Genomic DNA, 16,268 nt, shown 5'->3' on the forward strand with positions numbered 1-16,268 from the left:
TATATTCTGTAACAGCATCTCTTAACTAATCAAAATGCTTAATAGTAGGAAAAAATTCTGGAATATTTATAAATATTTATAAGTCTATACATATATGTAGTGAGATCATATGTGTACTAAGAAGCTTTTGGTGTTAGGAAAGAGAATTCATTTGATGGCTCTCCTGTTCTAGGAAAGAGAATTCATTTGATGGCTCCCCTGTTCAGCTCTGCAGTGGGACTTGCTGGAGAGATCACATACTTTGGAGTCAGACTTATTTTATAGTCTTAGGCAAATTATTTAACCTCTGTGAACTTTGGTTTTCTCAACTATAAATTACTGACAGTTATTTTAGAGGACTATTAGAGGGATTCGTAAGATTAATATAATATGCAAAGCACCAGCACTGGAACTGACATGTATTGAATGTGCAAAAAGATTGGTTCTCTTTCCCCTCCAAATAAGTAATGGCCCAGGAAAATTAACAAACAAAAAGTTCCAAGCTAAAGCATTCACATTACAAAAGATGTATGCATCCTTACCAAAATGAGACATAACTAAGTATCATGCTTCATAGGAATTATCATACATGAAGAGTTCTTTTACAGAGTTGACATCTAATTCCTTTACTTCATAAGTAGGCACACTAAAATGTGGAAGGGAATTATTCTCATTCTTTTGTTAGCCTGTGTATTATATCCAATTATGAATGACTTTACTAAATTCTCAGGTGCATATTCCATTCATATCTTTTTATTATTAGATTTCTGTTTCGTTTATGTGGTAGATTCCCTTACTAGTAACAGCCTAGAGTTTTTGTGTCTTCTACCTGATCTCACCTCTTAACTTTTAAGTTTCTGCTCACTATTTGTGCTTTGACTAGCTGGAGAACATCTGACTTCACTTTTTACGAATGGTGCTTATCAAGGTATTACTAGAACTTTTGAGTCCTGTATTTGGCAGTGCTTTTTCTTTAATCAGTCTTTTGTCCACTTAGATGTTGCCTACAATGGCTTTTCCAAACCGCCTTTGTTATCATCAAGCTCCTAATCCCTCTCATCTTATAACTATTGGTATTTTATTCCTCTAACTTTACCAAAGAGAGAAAAATCATCATGCATGAATTCTTTTTCCACCTTCTTCAGTTCTGTGAAGGAAACATTGCTCTGTGAGGCCAGCTCTCTATCAGTGCTCAGGATTCTTTTGCTGCCCTCCTGTAGGATACCTCCTCTGCTCTCCCCCATCATCATCTTCAGTCTTACCCTTTGCAGTTTTATATTATAAATCATTTGTATTTCAATGAGAGGTGCTTGGATCCTTAGTATGAGATTGAATTTATTGGTCATAGGTTGGATGGGACCATTGTCTACTAGATGGCCCTGTAAGGGCTTGCTACAACCCTCATCTGAACAAAGCAAGAAGTTGGTCAAGCTTGGTTTTCTTCACTTTTCTCTCTCAGCCATAGCTGAACAGGTCAGTGATTAGTCCTGGGCCCAAAAGCAGCCAGCCATTTTACAGGCCTCGAGGAACCTGTGAAACCAACAGGTATGAGAGTTTTGCCCAGCACAGGCTTTCCATCCTTCATGGTTACTTCCTGACCCAGTCAGAATTTCTGTTAGTGCTGCGAGAATGAATCAAGCACAGTGTAAACAGGAAGAGTTGGTAGGATAGCAGAGTCCCAAAAGAAGCCGTGAATTAAAAAGCCTTAAAGTAGAGAGACAGTGGTGAAAGTGAAGATAGGAGAAGAAACTAACAGAAACTTCCTAAGCTGTTGGAGGCAGAGAGACCGAGTGATAGCTTGACCAGCTGTGCCATTGAATCATTAGAGCTGGTCTCAGACTGTGGTAGCTTCATCTTGTGTCCTGAACTGTGAGGCCAGATGCCCCCATTTATCTTTATGATAAATTCATCACCTCAAGTAACCAAAGGATGACTGTCAACCTGGATAAGCGTCATACATTTGACTGACTGTATAATCTCAAGCCATTTTTCTTCCCTAATTGGCTTTCCCTCTGCATCTTTCTACTCCTATCTCGTTAAGGATAGTGCTTGGCTATCAGTGCTGTCTACTCTTCCAACATATTTATGTCTCCTGTGTCTACAAAATAGTTAACAGTCTCAGGACTAAAAGTTTTGCTTATTCCTTTCTTTTTATGCTGCTGCGTTTCTCAGTTCTGTGTTTTCAACAATGATCTGAAATTTAAATTAGCAGCTTGCTTTCTTTTTTGTCTTTTAAAGCAGAAACTGACTCTTTGTGCCAAATGTAATCATTTACTTAATGCAGTTATTTAGCAATCTCTCTGGTTTTTAAGAATTTGGGGTTGTCTTTGTCAAATTCTCTTGCAAGTTTTGATCAATTATTTATATTTGGGAATTTCTGGTTTTCCTAACCTTGTAGTGAGAGGTGTATTTTAAAGCAAAATAGACGTGTTGCCAAAGGCTGTGACCAATTTGCATCCCTTGGGATATATACCCGATGTTTGCAAATGCATTTGCTTGTTTTTGCCTGGAAATGCAGACTGACCTGGCAGCTTTCTGGCCTTCTATTTATACCCTTACTCTTGCTCTCAGCCAGAATTTACTGTGTCAGGTTAGTGGTGCTGAAAGATTCTCAAAATGTGAGTCTACTGTCTGGGGAAACACATTCAAGTAAGAGGCTACTCTAGCAAATGGGAAACAGACCAAATGCTTTTAAAATTGCAATTTTATTCTGTTTTTCTTCCATCCATTCCATGGATAGTATTTGAATATCACATGCTAGGCACTGAACTAGGTACTAGGGAAATAGAAATTAAAATACAGTCCCTCGTTTCATTTACCATGGAGGCTAGGAGGTACAAAGTTTAGCGTGCTGTGGAGGTGCCAGTGTAAGTGTCACATGCAGGCAGTTCAGTATGGCTGGTGATATTTGTAGACAAGGGTTGGAAGATAACACTAGCAGATGATTTTGTGAAGTTAAGGGATTTGAATTTTATCCTCAAAGATTGAGACTGCCTAGCTCAGTTCTGGCATGTCGTAATTACTTGGCAAATACCAAACTCAGGGACCACATTCTTCACTTGAGTACTTAGTGACAGCTCCAGTCTGAGAATTAAGGTTTTTAATTTAAAATTTTTGTCCATGTTAAATCTATGCTAGAATTTTTGTGTCATAAAAAAAATGACATGGCACAAATCTGTATCTAAGAGTATTGTAAAATTAAGTTGACTTCAGTTTCTTTGTCCATGTTTGGATGATAGAGTCAGTTTATAATTATTGATATTTGCAAAATTGCATCTCTCTCTTTTTTTTTTTTAAATTACAGAATAGCCCAGCTCATCTGCACTATGATGAGGACCATGGGTTCTGAAGTTAGGCAGAGCTGGGATACTTCACAGCATGTGTATGGCCTTGGGCAAGTTCCTTACACTCCCTAAGCCTCACCTGTAAAATGAGGTGTGGAGCTGCTGCTGCTGGAGCCTAAAGTGGTTCTTGTGAGTATAAAATTAGAAAATGTCCGTGTACTGGGCATAGTCCTGGCCCACCAACCTCCTGTGCAATAAAACATCAATTTATTTGTCCTCAAACTAAATCCAGCATTGAGCACTTACTGAAAAGATTATTGAGAATATAGTACGTTATGTTTGGAAGAGCCTCTCTTCCCTAGAGTGACACAAAATCCCAGGGGGGATTCACCTAGTACTTGGAAAATACAGAACTGGCCCAGTCCTTATTCTCTGGTGGTAGCTATTCCTCCATTTTGATGCTCCTGCCTGGCCAATGTGTCCTGTGTTTATTGGGCATGTATGCTTTAGCTAGCTCAGAGATGCTCCCCACAGAGGTCCTCCCTGACCCTGACCCCAGGCTAAGCCTCAAGGTCCTCATCTCTGCTTCAGGGTTTCTGTTATTAGTGCCCATCTCCTTCCACAGATGCCCCACAGCTGTGGGCCATTGCACGTCTGCAGCCTGTCTTGGGAATGTGCCCCTCTTCCAGTAATCCACACCCCCTCATTTTCCACTAGATCCTCTGAATCCATGAGACTGCTGAGCCAAAGCCTGGTTGAGTTGTTGTCCTGCGAGCCTTGAGAACTACTGTTTTCTGTTCAGAAGTTCCAAAGATAATGATACCCTTGCAGGGAGGGACTTGAACTCAAAATAGATTTGTGAGACTGTGTTCTTAGAATAGTGGAGGGGAGGAGAAGGCAATGGCAGTCCACTCCATTACTCTTGCCTGGAAAATCCCATGGACGGAGGAGCCTGGTAGGCTGCAGCCCATGGGGTCGCACAGAGTCGGACACAACTGAAGTGACTTAGCAGCAGCAGCAGCAGCATGCAGTTACAAGCATAATGTAGGTGGATCCTAAACTACATATCATGTGTAATACATAAATGAGATTGTGCTTACATAAAGAAATGATCCTCTTAAGTGTAGAATTAATGGACTTTTTAAATATGCAGATGACACCACCCTTATGGCAGAAAGTGAAGAGGAACTAAAAAGCCTCTTGATGAAAGTGAAAGAGGAGAGTGAAAAAGTTGGCTTAAAGCTCAACATTCAGAAAACTAAGATCATGGCATCTGGTCCCATCACTTCATGGGAAATAGATGGGGAAACAGTGTCAGACTTTTATTTTTTGGGGCTCCAAAATCACTGCAGATGGTGATTGCAGCCATGAAATTAAAAGACGCTTACTCCTTGGAAGGAAGGTTATGACCAACCTAGATAGCATATTCAAAAGCAGAGACATTACTTTGCCAACAAAGGTCCATCTAGTCAAGGCTATGGTTTTTCCAGTGGTCATGTTTGGATATGAAAGTTGGGCTGTGAAGAAAGCTGAGCGCCGAAGAATTGATGCTTTTGAACTGTGGTGTTGGAGAAGACTCTTGAGAGTCCCTTGGAGTGCAAGGAGATCCAACCAGTCCATTCTAAAGGAGATCAGTCCTGGGTGTTCATTGGAAGGACTGATGCTAAAGCTGAAACTCCAAAACTTTGGCCACCTCAAGTGAAGAGTTGACTCACTGGAAAAGACTCTAATGCTGGGACGGATTGGGGGCAGGATGAGAAGGGGACAACAGAGGATGAGATGGCTGGATGGCATCACCGACTCAATGGACATGAGTTTGGGTGAGCTCCGGGAGTTGGTGATGGACAGGGAGGCCTGGCATGCTGCAATTCATGGGGTCACAAAGAGTCGGACACGACTGAGCGACTGAACTTTCTGTGTTGGTCCTTGTATTTAAGACTGTAAATGTCATCGGCTTTTGCACAGTTAATGTCTCTATTAGACTCTTTAAAAAAGTATCTTCTATGGTTAATAAAATGTAAAGACTGCAAAAAAAAAAAAGAACAGTGGAGGGGAAGACATCACTTTTTTTTTTTTAAGTCTTTTCCAGCATCAGATATTCCAAAGAATCCTGCCACTTAAGAAAAGTGTTTAGTTTGGTACCTGACATACAGTCATGTCACAATAACTGTTAAATATTAGCATTATTATTTTTATTAGCATCCTTTTCAGGTAATAAGCAAAGATTCAATGATCTCCATAAATTAATTATCCAATTGGAAAATGAGCTAGAAAAATTGAAGCTGTCTAGAAAAAAGTCTAAATTGTTAAAGAGATGAAAAGTCAGACTTTGGGAGAAAGCACTTGGACTCAATATGGAAATGAAAAAAAAAATAGAAGGTCACATTTGTCTTTGGGCATGTGATGGCTTACAGTGAAGTCCCTAATCATCTGCTCTTCATTCATCTCAGAATTTAAAGCAACAGGTAGCACTTGGATTGTATTGTGGGACTTTAGTTTGTTATACACACACAAAGTATGAAACAAAAAGCGTCTTATTCAACACTGAATGTTACTAGAAACTGGGGCTACCCCAACTCTAGAGACACTTCAGCCAGTTATGGGCTTCACCTGCTTGGAAATAGGAACTGGTTTAATTGGTGCATTGAATCCTCCTCCTCTTATCAGTGTAGAACGATACCATGTAGAGTACATTGTCATTCAGTAGCTGATCCAGAAAATCGTATTTTCTCATCTGCAATGGAAGATTTTTTTCATCTCAGTTGAATATGAAGGAGATGTGGCATAGGAGGAAGGTCTTGCTCTGAGTATCAGGAACCTAGATTTTTATCTTTCCTTTTAGGCTGATTTCCTTGGTGACCTATAGTAGCCATTTACTCTCTATCTGAATAAAGATGGGACAGAATTAAAATAACTTGGTCTGTTCCCATTGAACTTTACCATTCTGAGACTTTTTTCTTTACATTTTCTCTCTCTACTCCTAATTGTTTAGTTTGCCCTTACTTTTTCTATCTTCTTTAAGCATCTTATTAAAAGATTAAGTAGGCACATGATTCTGCCATCATAATAGAATGTAACATCTTTGTGTGTGTAGGTTATAAGAAACAAAGTCTTTCTTTTATATCTTCCCAAACATCTAATGTAGATCTTTGAACATAAGCTTCTCACTGCTGCTGCTGCTAAGTCACTTCAGTCGTGTTCAATTCTGTGCGACCCCATAGACGGCAGCCCACCAGGCTCCCCCGTCCCTGGGATTCTCCAGGCAAGAACACTGGAGTGGGTTGCCATTTCCTTCTCCAATGCGTGAAAGTGAAGTCGCTCAGTCGTGTCCAACTCTTAGCGACCCCATGGACTGCAGCCTATCAGGCTCCTCCATCCATGGGATTTTCCAGGCAAGAGTACTGGAGTGGTGTGCCATTGCCTTCTCCGAAGCTTCTCACTGAGGGGAAGATAAAGAGGGAGTAGCAGAGGGAGACCATAAGGTTTACTTAAGAGTGTGGTGTCTTCATGAGCGTCTCAAGCTTGGCTATTAGAATGACGTGGACCCTTAGGAAAACTGATATATTTGTTCCACTCCCAGAGATTCTGAGAAGAGGATTTTTTAACTCTGCCCACTATTACCAGTTACTCTTGGGGAACCAGAATTGTGATTATTAAAATGTTGGTCTTCATTCTCAGAAACATTTAGACAGTGTTGAAGACATTGCCAGTGGATTCATGATTTCAGAGGCTAGAAGAAATGTGTTTGCTATGTTGACAACTGAAAATTTTGTGCCCTAAATAATGTACCATTGTTTTCTCTTTTTTATTTATTAGTTTCCTGGCGCTTCTCATACCTGGAGACCCTGTTGATCCTCGTTAGCTGCTGACAGCACCTGTGAGTAATATTGCTCCTGCCTCAGGGCTTAAAGATTGTTGATATGTTCAAACAGAATATGTCAGCTGAGTGTTGTCGGTGATGTTTAGCCTGTCTCTGCTTCCCAGAGTGCTCATCTGTGGTACAGAGGTACAGCAGGTCTTTTAGGTACTTTGTTTCAAGAGGATATTTAAAGAGGAAAGCACAGTAATTTGTTGCAGACATTGAACTGATCTAAACTACTCATCAAATCTAATCTTTAAATCAGCATGAGGATTACCTTCCTTACTTTGTCACAGATTCTTTAGGGTCAGGTAGGCCCCAGGAGTTGCCTCCATCTCAGTTGATAAAAGATTGAATAATCTAGATCTGCCATTGAAAAGTGTGGTTCAGGGCATTTAGGAGATTACCAAGACTCTTTCATGGATCTGTAAGACAATGGATCTTTCATGAATGAGTGAAAGATCCATCCAAGTGTAATATGGATCAATGTATTTTAATGTAGCAGCATAAAATATGTAAAATGTGGTTTCAGATTCCACCCAGTGATGTTACCTTTAAATAATCTATGTACACTTGAACTTGTATTCTGCTATTGTTTGGTAGTGAAAAGTGAAAGTTGCTCAGTTGTGTCCAGCTCTTGGCGACCCCATGAACCATACCGTCCATGGAATTCTCCAGGCCAAAATACTGGAGTGGGTAGCCTTTCCCTTCTTCAGGGGATCTTCCCAACCCAGGGATCGAACCCAGGTCTCCCACATTGCAGACAGATTCTATACCAGCTGAGCCGAGAGTGCGTGATAAATATTAGGTCAAATTGGTTGATTGTGTTGTTCAAGTTTTCTGTTTACTTACAAATTCTCTACTTTCTCTATCAGTGATTGAGGAAGGGGTGTTGAAATCGCCAAATGTAATTTTTTTTTTAGTATTGATTTATTCAGCTGTGCCTTCATCATAGCATGCAGGGTCTTTAGTTGTGGCATTCAAACTCTTAGGTACAGTATGTGGGATCTAGTTCTCTGACCAGAGATTGAACTCAGGTCCTCTTCATTGTTAGCACAGAGTCTTAGCCATTGGACGGCTAGGGAGGTCCTCCAAATATAATTGTTATTCAAGAGAATAACAGTTCTCTTTTTATTTCTGTCAGTTTTTGCTTCATTTATTTTGATTTTCTCTTATTAGGTACATACATATGTGTTTAGCCTTGTTATGAACTTACAATAAATTGATCTCTTTATCATTATGAAATGACCCTCTTTATCCCGATTAATATTCTCTGTTCTGAGATCTACTTTGTTTGATATTAATATATAGCCACTTTGGCTTTCTTTTGGTTAATATTAGCATGGTATATATTATCATATCCTTTTACTTTCAGCCAGTTTGTATTTTCATTTTTAAAGTGAGTTTTTTTGCATTTGGGATGTATTTAGGTCTTGCTTTATTATCCAGTCTCCTAATCTCTCTTTTAAAAATTTTTTAATTTATTTTCAACTGTGTTGGGTATTTGTTGCTGCATGGACTTCTTTCTAGTTGTGGCGAGCAGCGGCCTCTCTCTAGTTGTGCTTTGCAAGCTTCTCACTGTGGTGGCTTCTCTTGTTGCTGAGCACAGGTTCTAGGGTGTGTGAGCTTCAGTAGTTGGAGCGTGAGGGCTCAGAAGTTCTGGTTCCCAGACTCCAGAGCACAGACTCAGTAGTTGTGGCGCACAGGCTTAGTTGCTCCACAGCAAGTGGGATATTTCCAAATCAAGGATCAAACCCGTGTCTGCTACACTGGCAGGTGGATTCTTTTACCACTGAGCTACCAGAGAAGCCCTATCTCTGTCTTTTAATTGGGAAGTTTAGACCATCTACATTAAATGTTATTATTGATATGGTTGGATTTAAGTCTGCCATGTTGACATTTGTTTTCTATTTGTTCCATCAATTTCTTGTTTTATGTTTTTTCTGCCTGCTTTTGGGTTGAGCATTTTTTATGATACTTTTTATCATTTTTGTTGGCTTTTAGCTATTTATTTTGTTTCAGTGGTTGCCTTAGGGTTTGTAATATACATCTTAAACTTACCATATTCTACTTTCAATTGGTGTTATATCACTTCACATATAGCAGAATTCTATAATAATATACTTTCATTTCTTCCCTCTGAAAATTCGTGTTGTGTCATACATTTTGTTTCCATATGTTATAAATTCCACAGTACATTGTAGTTGTTTTTACTTTGAATAATTGGCTGTTTTTTAAATGTATTTAAACAATATAAAAAATATTTATATTTATTGACATAATTACCAGTTCTGATCTGTTTTATCCCTTTGTGTAAATCTAGATTTCCTATCCCTTGAAGGATTTCCTTTAGTATTTATTTAGTGTAAATCTGCTGGTGACAGATTCCTTTAGCTTTTGTATGTCTGAAATAGTCTTTATTTTGCCTTTGTTTTCGGACAACTAGTTTTAAGCAGTTTGTTTTTGAAGTGACTTGGTTTGGCTTTGTTTGTGTTTCCTGTTCCTGGAACTGATTAAGATTCTTAGATCTAATGGGCTTATTAATTTTATCAAATTTGATTTCAATAAAATCTTGGCCATTATTTCTTAAAATTGTTTTCTGCCCCTCATCTGCTTTAGGGATTCCAAATACATGTATATGAGTCTACTTAGAGTTTTCCCAAGTATCACTAGTGTTCTGTTCACTTTTTTTCAGCTTTTTGTCTCTGTGTTTCATTTTGTATGGTTTCAATCATGATAGCAAGTTTACTGATCTTTTCTTTCTCCACATCTAATCTGCCATTATATATTTTTTCCTGTTTCTTAGATGATTCATGCAGGATGGTAAATCTGATTGCTGTTTTTCCCATCTATTTTGGAAGCAGAAATCCCATCCATTCTCTAGAAGCCACATATTAAAGAGATTTGCAAAGATTCAAAACAATTCTACACTTTAAGCTATTTTTTGTTTGTTATGGAAAATGTTTTTTATAAAAATATTTAGATTAACATGTAATTGATTTATTATCATGACCTTGAAATAAATTAACAAATAAGTGTTTAAACTTTTTCTGTTTTAATTTTGAGCGTGGTAAATAATGATAGATACAAGCCATGCAAGCAAAAAGTTTTTGAATTTGTCAGTAATTTTTAAGAGTGTAAGGGCTTCCTTAGTAGCTCGGTTGGTAAAGAATCCGCCTGCAATGCAGGAGACCCCAGTTCGATTCGTGGGTTGGGAAGATCTGCTGGAGAAGGGATAGGCTACCCACTCCAGTATTCTTGGGCTTCCCTGGTGGCTCAACTGGTAAAGAATCCGCCTGCAATTCGAGGGACCTGGGTTCGATCCCTGGGTTGGGAAGATCCCCTGGAGGAGGGAAAGGCTACCCACTCCAGATTCTGGCCTGGAGAATTTTATGGACTGTGTAGTCCATGAGGTCATAAAGAGTCGGACACGACAGAGGGACTTTCACTTCAAGAGTGTAAAGTGATTCTGAGACAAAAATAATCTGAGAACATGTGATCTACATGTCTGAAGTAGTTAGTGGATTGCTTGAACCTACAGGTTGGGTAACCCTGGTGCTGAGGAGGGCATGGGTATAAACATGAGAAGACCCGTAAGCAGATAGAACAACAACAAACAAAAGTTAAGTCACGTAGCTCCCAAGAGACTCAGGGTAATGTAGATTTTTCACTTTTCAGCTGCTGTATAGACATTTGTAAGGCCCACTTATCCCTCCTGCCCTTAGGATTTTTGAGACAGTACTAAAACTAAATTCCATCTTTTTTTTTTTTTTCCCTTTAAGGAGGAAAAAGAAACAGGAAGGGAAAATAAAACACTATGGTAGACTTAAAAGGGAGACATTTTGAGAGGGTCCTTTTGGAGTCCAGAAATTACATTGCTATGACAAAGGATCTTACTGTTCACAATGCTTATGGGGAGGCCAGCAGATTGCACGTCTGAGGTGTAGAAAAGGAATCTCTAGTTTTGTGACTCTGTGGTTATTTTCAGTATGCTGGTAGTTGATTGGCACACACTGGAGAATGAGGACCTTCCCTCACCTTACTGTCCAATCTGGGCAACATCTCTCTGGGACGTATTATAGTTTATCTGCAGTTACAAAGTTGGAGTCAGAAGCCTTTCTAGGTCTTCGTCTAAGTTACAGAAACCTGCATCAAACTAGCTTAAGCACAAAAGAGCATTTATTAACTCATGTAACTGGGAAACCAGGCTGAGCTAGAGCTGGCTTGGATCACTATGGCACTATCACTGCCATAGTGGCTTCACTCTAAGTTCTCTTCCCTCTTCTTATCTCTTCCCATTTTCTGCCCATTCCCTCTACTTACCTCTGTTTACTTTGTTCTCCATTCAGCCACAGAATAGCCATCAGAAGCTCTAAGCTCATATGGACCTTTGAGCTCATGAGCTCAGAGATAGAGACAAAGATGTACTCTCAGCAGTCACAAACCAGTCCTTTGGAGACTCTTTCATTGACTGGACTTGGGCCACATGCCTGTCTGCAACCAATGACCTTAGACAAAGCTAAGGAGAACCTCGGTTATCCAGACTGGGTCATATGCCCACTCCTTTGGCAGGGAGTGGTGGATCAATTGGTATTGGTATCCCATCAGAACTACCTGGAATAAGACAGAGGCAGCTCAGTGACTGAAATGGTGCTGGGCAGACTGCAGCCTGCATCCTGCATCTTCAAAGTGTCGTGAAGTGAAGCAGACTGTGCTTATTAGGTGTTTATGAATTAAAAAGAAATACAATCATGTGGCTATTACAGCATTGTTGAGAATTTGGACTTTTCTTCTGGGTACCCTAATTCTCTTCTTAGGAACAGTTTCCTCTTTGCCTGTTGCTTTTCAGATAGTTCATCTGCATGCTTTAGAAATCATCTTTCCTCTAAAGCCTTTTACTAACTTTTGTTACATCAAAAACAGAGTCAGCTGCACCCAGAGCATTCCTACTCAATGATTTTCCTTCCTGGGCCAACACATTCATGCTTCTTTTCAAATTTAAATCTTTTCTACTTGAATATTTTCTTTAACCCTGGTGTGTAACAGACATGTATAGTCAGAGTTGGTATTAAAAGTGTACAGATCAATAAAAAGGCTAAGAGGATGATCTCTTAATACAGAATCCTCATCAGATTTAATGTTTAGTTGAGTAATCACCTCCAGCCTCTTTGGGAGTGCAAACACACAGAGTGAACACATAGGTGAAGGATTATGCACACTGCCAGAATGTTTATTATATAAGACATTCTGTTTTTTTCTGAAGCGGCAGCGTTTATAAAAAGCTCTCTCTACCAGTCCACTTTAGAATCTCATTCCTATGTTTTTAAGCCTAGAAGAATTGAACAAAAATGTAGAGTCTGAATTTGTGCACTCATACAAATAAGATCCACAGGGTCACAAAGAGTTGAACACGAGTGAGTGAACAGCAACAAAAAATAGGATTAACAGTGTCATTTTAGTTACGTTTTGGAATTTAGCTTATCACCTACGTGTTATATTTAGATTGGTACTATCACAATGAAAAGGCAACACGCCAGGTGGTTATTACATTCTAGAATATTCAAGCAAAGAAATTTGCATTTGGAATTAAATATAAGGCCTTGATCTTTCACAAGATCCAGCCAAACTCACAGTTCAATAAGAGACAAGAATCTGGCATTCACTTGTGTTTAAATGGGTGGGTTGCTGGAAGAAATGCTACAAAAAGTTATTGGAAATTGTCTCTGAAGACGAAAATATGTGTGATATTAATTTCTTTACTGTCCAAGTGTTTTTGCAATGAGCACATATCACTTTCACATTAAAAAATACTATAGATATAAAGAACAAGTAAAGGCTATTAATTCAGATCTTTGATATAGCAAGGGGGGTCAACCACTGTCACTTGCATTTTAATGGAGACTCAAAGACAAGTAGAAAAGTGGGATAGCTTTATAGTGGAAAAAAGGGAAGGCCTTGGCTGTGCTGTGACTGGAAGCTGTTTGCATGAGGAAGCCATAGGTGGTCTAAGCTAAGCTAAGGTCACTTCAGTCGTGTCTGACTCTGTGCGACCCCATAGACAGCAGCCCACCAGGCTCCCCCGTCCCTGGGATTCTCCAGGCAAGAACACTGGAGCGGGTTGCCATTTCCTTCTGCAGTGCATGAAAGTGGAAAGTGAAAGTGAAGTCGTTCAGTCGTGTCTGACTCTTAGTGACCCCATGGATTGCAGCCTACCAGGCTCCTCTGCCCATGGGATTTTCCAGGCAAGAGTACCAGAGTAGGGTGCCATTGCCTTCTCCAATAGGTGGTCTAACTAGAAGCCTAAAACAGGGTATTTTATGGTGTATGTATTTGGCTTTCTCTGACTGGTCCTAAATTGGAAGTGAGGATACAAATTAGCAAAGCTAACAGTTGTTAGTCAAGTCCTTGTCAGTTTGAGCAAGTTATTATAAAAGTTATTGTTTGGCTTCTTGGATTATTATTAGAGATAGCAATCCAGTCTCCTGCGAGGAGACTTCCAGGGCTGATTATTGTATACAGTATAAGACGGTTGGTTTCCTGGGCAAATTGCTGCAAGTTATGGGTCAGAGTTCTGTTTTTATACCCAGTTTGGTAATTGTCTCTTTGTATATTCAGTCTCTCACCAGGTGGCCCTGACTGCTCTTCTCACTGACTGCCTTTTCTCTTTCATCCATTATTAGTTCACACTGAGTCTGTCAATATCAGGTCCTCAAATAGCTAAAATAAGTTTTACAAAGGCATGTTTTAGATTGGTGTGATATGGTGATTTATAATAAGAAACGTATGTTTGGTCTTCATCCAGCACATAGGTCTATAAAAAAGAATTATTTACTTGGTTGTGCTATTTATTTTTTTAGTTGTGGCACACAGGATCCTTTAGTTGGGGCATGTGGATCTAGTTCCCTGACCAGGGATCAAACCGGGGCCCCTATGTTTGGCACATGGAGTCCTACAACTTTATAGGGAAGTCCCATAGCACATAGCTCTTAAACCTTTGGAGTTTCTTAGGTATTGAGAGCCACTGGGGAAACAGTGGCTGACTTAATTTTGGGGGGCTCCAAGATCACTGCAGATGATGATTGCAGCCATGAAATTAAAAGACGTTTACTCCTTGGAAGGAAAGTTTTAACCAACCTAGCAGCATATTAAAAAGCAGAGACATTACTTTGTCAACAAAGGTCCGTCTAGTCAAGGCTATGGTTTTTCCAGTAGTCATGTATGAATGTGAGAGTTGGACTATAAAGAAAGCTGAGTGCAGAAAAATTGATGCTTTTGAACTGTGGTGTTGGAGAAGACTCTTGAGAGTCCCTTGGACTGCAGGGAGATCCAACCAGTCCATTCTAAAGGAGATCAGTCCTGGGTGTTCATTGGAAGGACTGTTGTTGAAGCTGAAACTCCAATACTTTGGCCACCTGATGCGAAGAGCTGACTGATTTGAAAAGACCCTGATGTTGGGAAAGATTGAGGGCAGGAGGAGACGGGGACGATAGAGGATGAGATGGTTGGATGGCATCACTGACTCAATGGACATGGGTTTGGGTGGATTCCAGGAGTTGGTGATAGACAGGGAGGCCTGGTGTGCTGCGGTTTATGGGGTCGCAGAGTCGGACCCAACTGAGTGACTAAATTGAACTGAACTGAGAACCATAAGGGTATCTTTGCTATGTTAATGAGATGACTTTTTTATTTTAACAAAAATAATTGTTAAAAATTGCATCTGTGCTGAATTGTGAAAGTTCTTAGAATACACCAAATTATGTTTAAGCAGGATACACCTACTGAATGAGACCCACTGACCCACGACACTCAGGAAACTGGCTTGAACCCCATTCTGGGCACTCTGATTCTGCCCTAATTCTGGGGAGTCCCAGTGTGGTCTGGCATGTGTACCCACCTCAGGACCCTTTGTTGTGCCATTAGGGCTGCAGGAGAGCTGTCTGACAAGCACCATAAGGCCTCTTAGGACAACCCATAGGAAGTTTTGGAGCTTAAGTTCAGGTCTCCAGTTGCCAAGATTTATGACTGTGTTGCAAAAAAGAGACATTTCCCCCAACTTCTGAGAGTAAGCTCCAGAGTGGAGAGGGAGCATATATATCCCTTTCAGTGGGGAGGGAGAGACATAGGCACACTGCCCTGAGAGCAGGCCTTCACTCCCAGGCCCTCCCTTCAAGCATTACCTGGTTTACACTCACAACGTATCAGCAAGACCACTGGCTCATCTCTTCTGAGTAAGCTCAGGTGTCTGCCCCCACACACAAACCCGTTGGTGAAGAGTGCAGTGTCATCGTGTCAAATCTCTGACCCAGTCTCTGGGAACTGCTCCTTCTGACTCACAGACCACTTGTTAAAGAACAAAGTCACGATTAGAAGCCTCAGAGATACCTGATCACCATCTGGTAGCTCCAGGCCCAGGTTAAGACTGAGAATGGGTCTTCAAGGTGGTAGGTTTGATGTGAGTCCTGGCTCTCAGCCAGCAGCGGTGAGATCTTGAGGCAGAACTTGCCCCTCAGATGATTTTCTCATGTTGAAATAGTTGGATAGTTTATTTTAGAAAGCTTACCAGAAATAAGATGAGGTGAAATGTTGGCAATAGAAATTGCTTAATAAGTGATAGTTCTCATTAATGCCAAATCATATTTACAAAATAAATTCAGTCCCCGTCTGGCAGTTTTTATCAGACTCAAAACCCCATTCTTTAAGTTTCCCATCGAATCTGTTAGTAAAACCAGAAACTATCTGTTGCTCATCTCTAAACCAACTATAAATTGTCTTTATTATGCTTCAGTTAACATTGCACAACCTGAAACAGCTTCAGTTCAGTTCAGTCACTCAGTCGTGTCCGACTCTTTGTGACCCCATGAATCACAGCACGCCAGGCCTCCCTGTCCATCACCAACTCCTGGAGTTCACTCAGACTCACGTCCATTGAGTCGGTGATGCCATACAGCCATCTCATCCTCTGCCGTCCCCTTTTCCTCCTGTCCCCAATCCCTCCCAGCATCGGGGTCTTTTCCAATGAGTCAACTCTTCGCATGAGGTGGCCAAAGTATTGGTGTTTCAGCTTCAGCATCAGTCCTTCCAAAAAACACCCAGGGCTGATCTGTAGAATGGACTGGTTGGATCTCCTGTGCAGTCCAAGGGACTCT

At 40.3% G+C, this 16,268-nt stretch overlaps 1 protein-coding gene across 3 annotated transcripts in view; it reads left to right on the top strand.

Annotated features, from left to right (window-relative positions):
* PHTF2 (putative homeodomain transcription factor 2) overlaps positions 1-16,268 on the top strand; it is a 150,920-nt gene that overhangs the window by 95,919 nt on the left and 38,733 nt on the right. For all 3 annotated transcript variants that reach the window (XM_010848099.1, XM_010848098.1, XM_010848100.1), the window contains 2 exons: positions 3,284-3,452; positions 7,080-7,140. The gene's annotated coding sequence lies outside the window, so the exon portion shown is untranslated. The remainder of the gene's footprint in view (positions 1-3,283; positions 3,453-7,079; positions 7,141-16,268) is intronic.

Source organism: Bison bison, unplaced genomic scaffold (genome assembly GCF_000754665.1).
Source record: "Bison bison bison isolate TAMUID 2011002044 unplaced genomic scaffold, Bison_UMD1.0 scf7180017864260, whole genome shotgun sequence".
NCBI classification, from domain to species: Eukaryota; Metazoa; Chordata; class Mammalia; order Artiodactyla; family Bovidae; genus Bison; species Bison bison.